The 8,381-nt window shown below is 42.9% G+C and overlaps 1 protein-coding gene across 1 annotated transcript in view; it reads left to right on the top strand.

The window, feature by feature from the left end:
• Nucleotides 1-8,381, top strand: part of LOC103621111 (nipped-B-like protein) — a gene marked incomplete at its 3' end in the record, with an annotated part of 44,599 nt that overhangs the window by 35,297 nt on the left and 921 nt on the right. The gene's annotated exons all lie outside the window — the stretch shown is intronic.

Raw genomic sequence — 8,381 nt, forward strand, 5'->3', positions numbered from 1 at the left:
AAGTAAATATAATCTGTCCTGAAAAACCTCACAAATGTATGTTGTTCTTTGTCTCATATGCTATCCCTTTAAGTTTGAATTTCAAGTTATGCTCTTCGAAAATGAATGTCAATATAGTCTGTTAATCAAAATAAGTAATAATTTCTTTATATCTAGTACAAAAGTTGGGAAGATTTCCAGAGAGATTCTGTGATTTTAGAAAATACAGCAGTAAAGGGCTTGCGGGCTTCCCATCTTCTTAACCTCATGTTGGATGAGATGTACCAGTATCACTCTGAATAACTTCCATCTCTTTTTTTTTTTGTTAAAATGTCAGTAATGGAGTTTCCTTAGTCTTGCCCTGCAACCTGTTCAAATTCTTAGTGCTACAAAGGTTTTCCTCTAATGCTTAGCCTGAATCATTTTTGTTGCAGTTAGGCATGACACTTATTGACTTCTTTCCAACAGGCAAGGACAAACAATTCACATAGTTTTTATTTTTTTATTTTCAGCAATAATTTACATATCAAATAATGTTATTGTGTCTTGCACCTATCTAATCTTCTACAGACTGAACAGCACCATTTCTTTCTATCATCTTTGTATAAGTAATAATTTCTGAGCTTTTGTCTTTGATGTTTTTTTTATCTGAATTCTAATTGGTCTGCATTTGTCTTGATGTTGTACCACCCTAAGTCATAGATTCAACTCTATTTAAAGACTTTAGAAGGATGAGTAGTCAGAAAAGTACTGTAGGTGATGTTGTATACTACTGTCATATGAATATAGCTGCTCCTTTGGTGATAATTTAGATTAGTGTTGCAAGCTGTTATAAACATATTGCTGTCTTTCTGTAGAACTTACCTCTCTTCTCATGTTGTTACAATTGCTCTTTCTCAGATAAATAAAAAGTTTGTGCTGCTTCTTACTGAATTTCTTTTGTTTAAAAAGATTATTCCACTTAGTCAAGAAAAGTGTAAATTTTGATTCTATTTTTAAAAGCAGTCGTGGGCCTCAAACACTCAATACCAAAAGCTCATTATGATCTTCAGATTAATGAAATACTCTATGTTACATGAAAAGTTGTTAATGACAAATACTTTATGGTACTATTCTTAAGGTAGTGCTCTGGAAAGCTGCTTTTGTTCACCTCTGTTCTTTACATCCATTTTTACCAAGAAACAACTGATATTCTGAACAGTTCTACAATAGGGTATACTGCAGTCTTGCAGTATTTTTGTCTAGACCATACTTCTACAGCTTGTTAGTGAAATTGTTATGAGAAGCTATATAGAAAGTCATTAAAAAGTTGAGACATGACACTCAGTTCTTAATCCACAAGTCATTGCTTTATGGAATAAAATTGTTTTGATTTGGTGGTACTTATTTTTAACAAATTCACTTTGGAATACTGCCTCTTTATTATCTCAATCCTTATAGAGAAATTGTTTTTCTAGTATGTACTTAAATCATACAGACAATATGTAATACTGTGGGCAGCTCTTTACCATCCTTTTGAAGGAACTGTATTTCACTTTTTGAATCTGCTGTGGAGTCACAAATTCTGAATATTATTGTTATCAGTTCTGAGACTGATTTAGACAGAGTTCCAGGGTGAATTTGTCTGATCTCATTTTCATGAAAACAGTTTATGTGAAGGTGGTAAATAAGATTGTACTAAATTAAAAAAAAAAATACATGTACACATTGTAGCTTGAAGTGTCTTAAAATATTTAGCAGTAGTGTGTGTATGTTTCTTAGGATCTGTCATCACCTCAGTTTAACCAACACACCAACCATCAGTGAGTGCAATATGGATAATGTAGTCTTTTCCAGCCTCTGACTCCAAAAAATTATTTCATAGAATCATAGAATGGTTTAGGTTGGAAGGGCCCTTAAAGACCATCTAGTTCTACCCCCCTGCCATGGACAGGGATACCTTCCACTAGACCTTGTTCCAAGCCCCATCCAACCTGGCCTTGAACACTTGCAGGGATGGGGCAGCCACAGCTTCTCTGGGCAACTTGTGCCAGGGCCTCACCACCCTCACAAGGAAGAATTCCTTCCTAACATCTAATCTAGATCTACCCTCTTTCAGCTTTAAGCCCTTGCTCCTTGTCCTATTGCTACACTCCCAGATAAAGAGTCCCTCTCTGGCTTTGTTGCAGGCTCCCTTCAGGTATTGGAAGGCTGCTCTAAGGTCTCCCTGGAGCTTTCTCTTTTCCAGGCTGAAGAGTCCTAATTCTCATAGCCTTTCCTCATAGCAGAGGTGCTCCATCTCTCTAATCATCTTGGTAGCCTCTTCTGGACTCACTTCAGCAAGTCCATGTCCTTCCTGTGCTGGGGACCCCAGAGCTGGGGGCAGCACTGCAGGTGGGGTCTCACCAGAGCAGAGGAGAGGGACAGAATCACCTCCCTTGACCTGCTGGCCACTCCTCTTTGGATGCAGCCCAGGACAGGGTTGGCTTTCTGGGCTGCGAGTGCACATTACCAGCTCATGTTGAACTTCTTGTCAACCAACACCCCCAAGTCTCTCTCCCCAGAGCTGCTCTCAACCCATTCTCTACCCAGCCTGTACTTGTGTTTGGGATTGCCCAGACCCAGGTGCAGGACCTTGCACTTAGCCTTGTTGACCTTCATGAAGTTCCCACAAGCCCATCTCTCAAGCCTGTCCAGGTCCCTCTGGATGGCATCCCTTCCCTCCAGTGTGTCAACTGCACCACACAGCTCCATGCCATCAATGAACTTGCTGAAGGTGCTCTTGATCCCACTGTCCATGTCACCAGAAAAGATGTTAAACAGTGCCAGTCCCAATACCGACCCCTGAGGAAGGTCACTTGTCACCAGTCTCCACTTGGACAATGAGCCATTGACCACAACTCTTTGAGTGTGACCATCCAGCCAGTTCTTTATGCACTGAGTGGTCCATCTGTCAAATCTATGTCTCTGCAGTTTAGAGAAAAGGATGTTGTGTGGGACAGTGTCAAATGCTTTGCAGAATTCCAGGTAGATGACATCAGTCACCCTTTCCTCATCCACCACTGCTGTAGCCCTGTCATAGAAGGTCACCAAATTTGTCAGGCATGATTTGCCCTTAGTGAAGCCATGTTGGCTATCGCCAGTCACCTCTTTGTTTCCCATGTGCCTTAGCATAGTTTCCAGGAGGATCTGCTCCATGATCTTGCCAAACACTGAGGTGAGACTGACCAGCCTGTAGTTCCCTGGGTCTTCCTTATTTCCATTTTTAAAATGGGGGGTTATGTTCCCCCTTTTCCCAGCAGTGGGAGCTTCACTGGACTGAGATGACACTTCAAATAGGATTGATAGTGACTTAGCCACTTTCTCTGCCAGTTCCCTCAGGACCCTTGGATGGATCTCAGCAGGTCCCACGGACTTGTGCATCTTCAGATTCCTTAGGCGGTCTTGAACCTGATCTTCTCCTACAGTGGGGGGTTCTTCATTCTCCCAGTCCCTGCCTTCACCTTCTGCAACTTGGTCAGTGTGGCTGGAGCACTTGCTGGTGAGAACTGAGGCAAAAAAGTCATTGAGTACCTCAGCCTTTTACATATTCTGGGTGAGCAGGTCTCTAGTTTCCTTCCTTAGTTTCCTTCCTGAGAGTACCCACTTTTTCCCTGGTCTTTCTTTTATCACCAATGTACCTATAGAAGCTCTTTTTATTACTCTTGATATCCTTGGCCAGATTTACTTCTGACAGTGCTTTAGCTTTCCCAGTCTGATCCCTGCCTGCTTGGACAACCTCTCTTGTATTCTTTCCAGGCTTCCTTTCCCTGCTTCCACCCTCTGTAGGCTTCCTTTATGTGTTTGTCCAGGAGCCCCTTGTTCATACATGCAGGTGTCTCCCGGCATTTTTGCCTGATTTCCTCTTCATAGGCATGCATCACTCCTGAGCTTGGAGGAGACAATCCTTGAATATTATCCAGCTTTCTTGGGCCCCTCTTCCCTCTGGGGCTCTTTCCCATGGGCCTCTACCAAGGAGCTCTCTGAAGAGGCCAAAGTCTGCTTTCCTGAAATCCAGGGCAGTGAGCTTGTTGTGTGCCTTCTTTGCTGCCCCTAAGGATCTTGAACCCTACCCTTGAGCTTCACATTCCCCACCAGCCCCTCCTTGTTGTCGAGAACAAGGTCCAGCATAGGACCTCTCCTTGTTGGCTCCTCTGTCACTTGGAGGAGGAAGTTGTCATCAACACATTCCTGAAACCTCCTGGATTGCCTGTGCCCTGCTGTGTTGTCCCTCCAGCAAATGTCGGGGTGGTTGAAGTCTCCTGTGAGCACCAGCGCTTGTGAATATGAGGCTGCTCCTATCTGTCTGTAGAGGGCCTCATTGGCTCAGTCTTTCTGGTCAGGTAGCCTGTAGCAGACCCCCACTATAAAATCACCTGTCCCTGTCCTCCCTTTAATCCTGACCCATAAGCTCTCAGTCAGCTCTTCATCCATCTCCAGGCAGAGCTCCATGCATTCTAGGTGGTCATTGACACAGAGGGCAACACTGCCTCCTTGTCTTCCCTGTCTGTCCTTCCTGATACAGGCTAAAGAGCCTGTCTCCTTCCATTCCAGCACTCCAGTCATATTTTTCCCCTGGTTGTGTGTGGTTGCAGAGAGGCATTTAAGTTGGGCCCCTGATGAAGCTGGCTTACTGTCTGGAGTGCCTGGAATTACTTGGTGTTGTCCTTCAGCTGCTCTCCTGCTGACCTGAGATCCCTCTCCAGGCTCTAGGCATCTTTTGCTGGCATTAAACTGGTGAGTGGGATGGCGTGTTGTCCCACACCTTATCACTGTTAAACCTGATGATGTCCCCTTTCCCTATCACATCTAGTTTAAAGCCCAATCAATAAGCCCTGCTAGCTCCTGGCCGACAATCCTCTTCCCCCTTTGAGAGGTGAATCCCACCTTATGCCAGCAAGCCTGGTGCCATGTAGCCCACCCCACTGTCAAAGAAACCAAAGTTTTGGTGGTGACACCAGCCATGGTATGGATGCTAAAAGGCAGGAGCAGAGGAATTTTCCAGCTGCTGAAGCATTTTGTGAAGTTTTTATTTCTCACGCTTTAGCTGAGAAACAGTGAAAGATGGTTTTGTAAACGAATTCTATAACTTGCACCTGGGTTTGTTTTCCAGCCTTGTTTTGGTACTCTGGGAAAAGATATTTTGAATGAGTGTTAGAGAACCTCAGCCAATCCCTCTAGGGGGTGGCTGGTCAAGCGACCAATCATATCATGCTCTCTCACGTACAAAGATATATAACCTAGTGTGTAAATAATAAAATAACTCCTTTTCTCCTTGGATTTGGATTGTGTAGTTTCTTGCTGATTCTCAGTAAAACAGCAACACCATGGAGCCATGTATTAATAGACAGGGTCTGTCTGTTTCTTCCAATGTCTCTGTCTGCAACTGGAAGGCTATAGGAGAAAATTACCTGTGTTCCACAATCCCTCACCAACCACCCCAGGGCCTTAAAGTCCCTTTTGATCACCCTCAGACTATGTGTTGCAACTTCATTGCCACCCACGTGAAGGGCCAGTAATGGGTAGTAATCTATGGGCCAAACCAGGCTAGGAACTTTCCTGGTGACATCCTTCAACATCCAGAGCCTCATACCTGTTGTCCAGAGGTACCTGGGAGGGTGAGGTGGGCAGGAAGGGCTTTCACTTGTTTCCCCAAGGAAGGACTTGCTTCCATTAACCCCTTTCTTTTGATTTACTGCCTTCAGCCTGGCAAGGAGAGGATACAGGACCCTCTTGATCTGGTTTATTTTCTGGTGGCTGCTCCTGTCTCAGGGAGGCCAGAGCATGGTTCCACCATGTCCTAGTTTGAAAACAAACCAGTGGGAGATCGCAAGTCAGAATTATAATTTAATAGGAAAATTAAAATAAGTGCAATAGTACAAGAACACTGACAGAGTCAGGATACAACCTGACACCCTGTTAGTCAGGGTGGTGGTAGCAGTCCAGATGAAATGGTCCTGTTGAAGCAGTGGTCCTGTAGAAGGGTCTGGTCTTCACTTGAAGGTCCAGTGGTAGCTCTTGTCCTCTGGGAATCCAGTATGTAGGGCTGAGTGTGGGGTTCCAAACCTCAGATTATATCCAGGTAGGAATGCTTGGTTCCTCCCCCTGGGCGGAGCATCTCACAATGGGATGATGTAATTTTATGAGTCATGCAGTGAGGCTAGATAGCCCATTAAACAGAAGATATTCCCGGAGGGAGTTACCAGGGATGTGTCATGGAAGAGATAAAGAACATTGCCCCACCTGGTTTTAACAGATGGTGACAGAATACATACTTTTGGTTACATCTTACATTATAACCTAAGACACACCAGTCGATCTCCTCCTCAGAGTCTCTGATACTTCTTAACCTTTCTACCTCATCTCTCAGCTCCACCACCAGGCTGAACAGATCGCCCACCTTGTCACACCTCACCCAGCTGTTGTCTCTACTGCTGTCCAATGACAGTGCCAGGCTCTCTCTCCCTGCAGCCTGAGACCTGGACAGCTGCATGTTTTTGTCTGTGTTGCCTCATCTTTTCTGGTGACTGCAGAGGACATGAGTCCCCACTGAGTGGTTACCATACCCGGGCTCCTCCTGAGAGGGCGTTTGACCACCACTTGAGCTCTGGAGCCAGTAGGGGGACTGAGCCCTTCCTGCGCGCCCTGCCATGCAAACTGCTGCGCCTCGCCCTGTTTGCCCACCCTGTTCACAGCGCTCCCTGGAGCCGTTTGAATATGCTGAAGTCGCTGCTGCTGCTGTCGCCACTTACCGTGCCTTCTGACTTCCTCGAGTCTACCCAAAGATAAAAAGAACCACCTTATCTGTTGATGCAGTGTTATTTTTCAGCATGAGAAATACCAAATGAATACAATTAATAACAATCTTGTCAAATTTACTTAAATGTTTAGGACAAGGGAGAATCAAATGTTTCCTTTATTTGAAGTGCAGCTGTGAAAAACAGTAAATGTTCCATTGTTGCAACTTCTTAAGTATTTATTTAGGAGATAATTCAAGAGTAAGATGTCAGTAAGATCTCTTTGAAAAGTTTTGAGCTGCCTCTAATATTTATAGAAACAAAAATGCAGCCTGTATTTCCAGTGAGTGGTAGTCATTGCTTTAAAAAAATTAGTAGCAAACAGTTTCTGCTGTACAGTATACTGAAATGATGTAAATTATTGTCTAAAGAGACAGTAATTAGAAGTGTGTGTGTGTGTGTGTGGAGGGGACATCACAAGAATAGGAATCTCTGGTTGAAGGCAAGTGAGAGATCTTCATAGGGTGTAACCTAGTCTTCAGTACTAGTGACTGAGTGTGGTATCTAATCTGAAGAGGGGAAATTGAGTAGTGAAAAGGTCTTGGGAATCAGGATGAGTCAAAACAGGGCTTCCAAAATTGTGGATTTAATTGGCATAATATGGAGTTGTTGCTGATGGTCAAGAAAAAGGGTAAGATAAACCCATTTCATACACTGCTCTCTACATACAGAAGTTATAGGACTTCTCACAGAATGTACTAGGGAGAGAAAATAAGTATAGTAGTCTGTGCAAAGAAGTCATCAGTAAAGGCACACCTTTTATATGAGTTGAAGCTTTGCTAGAAGTATCCATTCTCCTTTTCATCTTCAGGTCAGTACATTGCTTAATGATTCTTAATATTTCTTAAAATATATGACAGAAATTTGAGCTTCAGAATAAAGCTACTTTCTTGTTTAGTGGTATATCTTGAATAAAGCATGTGGGGACTTGTATTTCAATTAGTTTTTGAGTATTGTTAGAAGTATTGACCTATGATGACCTAAAACAGAATGACTAATAATAATCTCAGTCACTGCTTTCTGAAGATCAGTATTCCTCAGTGGATGAATGGGACTGGATAAATATTTGCTTTGTTTAACAAGAGGAGGCTGCGCCTACTGGTCCAGGCAATAGGCTCTTTTTTTCTTTTCCCATACCAGTGCTCCTTTATAAGCCAAAAATTATAGCTCAGTTATAACTGAGACATGTTGAAAAGCTTCTCTGTTTTTCAAAGCTTTTTCTGGGCTAACAGTTATGGGGAGCTAGTTTAATTCGAGGAACAAAAAAATGTCATGTGATTATTGAAGACTGTTTTTAATAAAAAATGTTGTCTTTTAAAAATGTCCCTAGATGTACTGAAAGCCTGAAATGGGTGCATGTAGAAATAGAAATTCATATGTTAAAAAAAAAAAGGAAAAAAAAGAGTGGCGATAAGTCAGGGAATGATAAAAAAATATTCTAAGAAAATTAGTGGCTTTTAAATAGCAATGAGTGGGAGAGGTTGGAATGAGTTTACCTGAAATTTTAAAAGAACCCCAAAAAACCAAAAGTTGAAAATGAACTGTCAGAATGAAAGTTAAGAAGGCTGTGTATGTTTTGATTTTATA

Source organism: Corvus brachyrhynchos, unplaced genomic scaffold, assembly GCF_000691975.1.
Source record: "Corvus brachyrhynchos isolate BGI_N302 unplaced genomic scaffold, ASM69197v1 scaffold38, whole genome shotgun sequence".
NCBI classification, from domain to species: Eukaryota; Metazoa; Chordata; class Aves; order Passeriformes; family Corvidae; genus Corvus; species Corvus brachyrhynchos.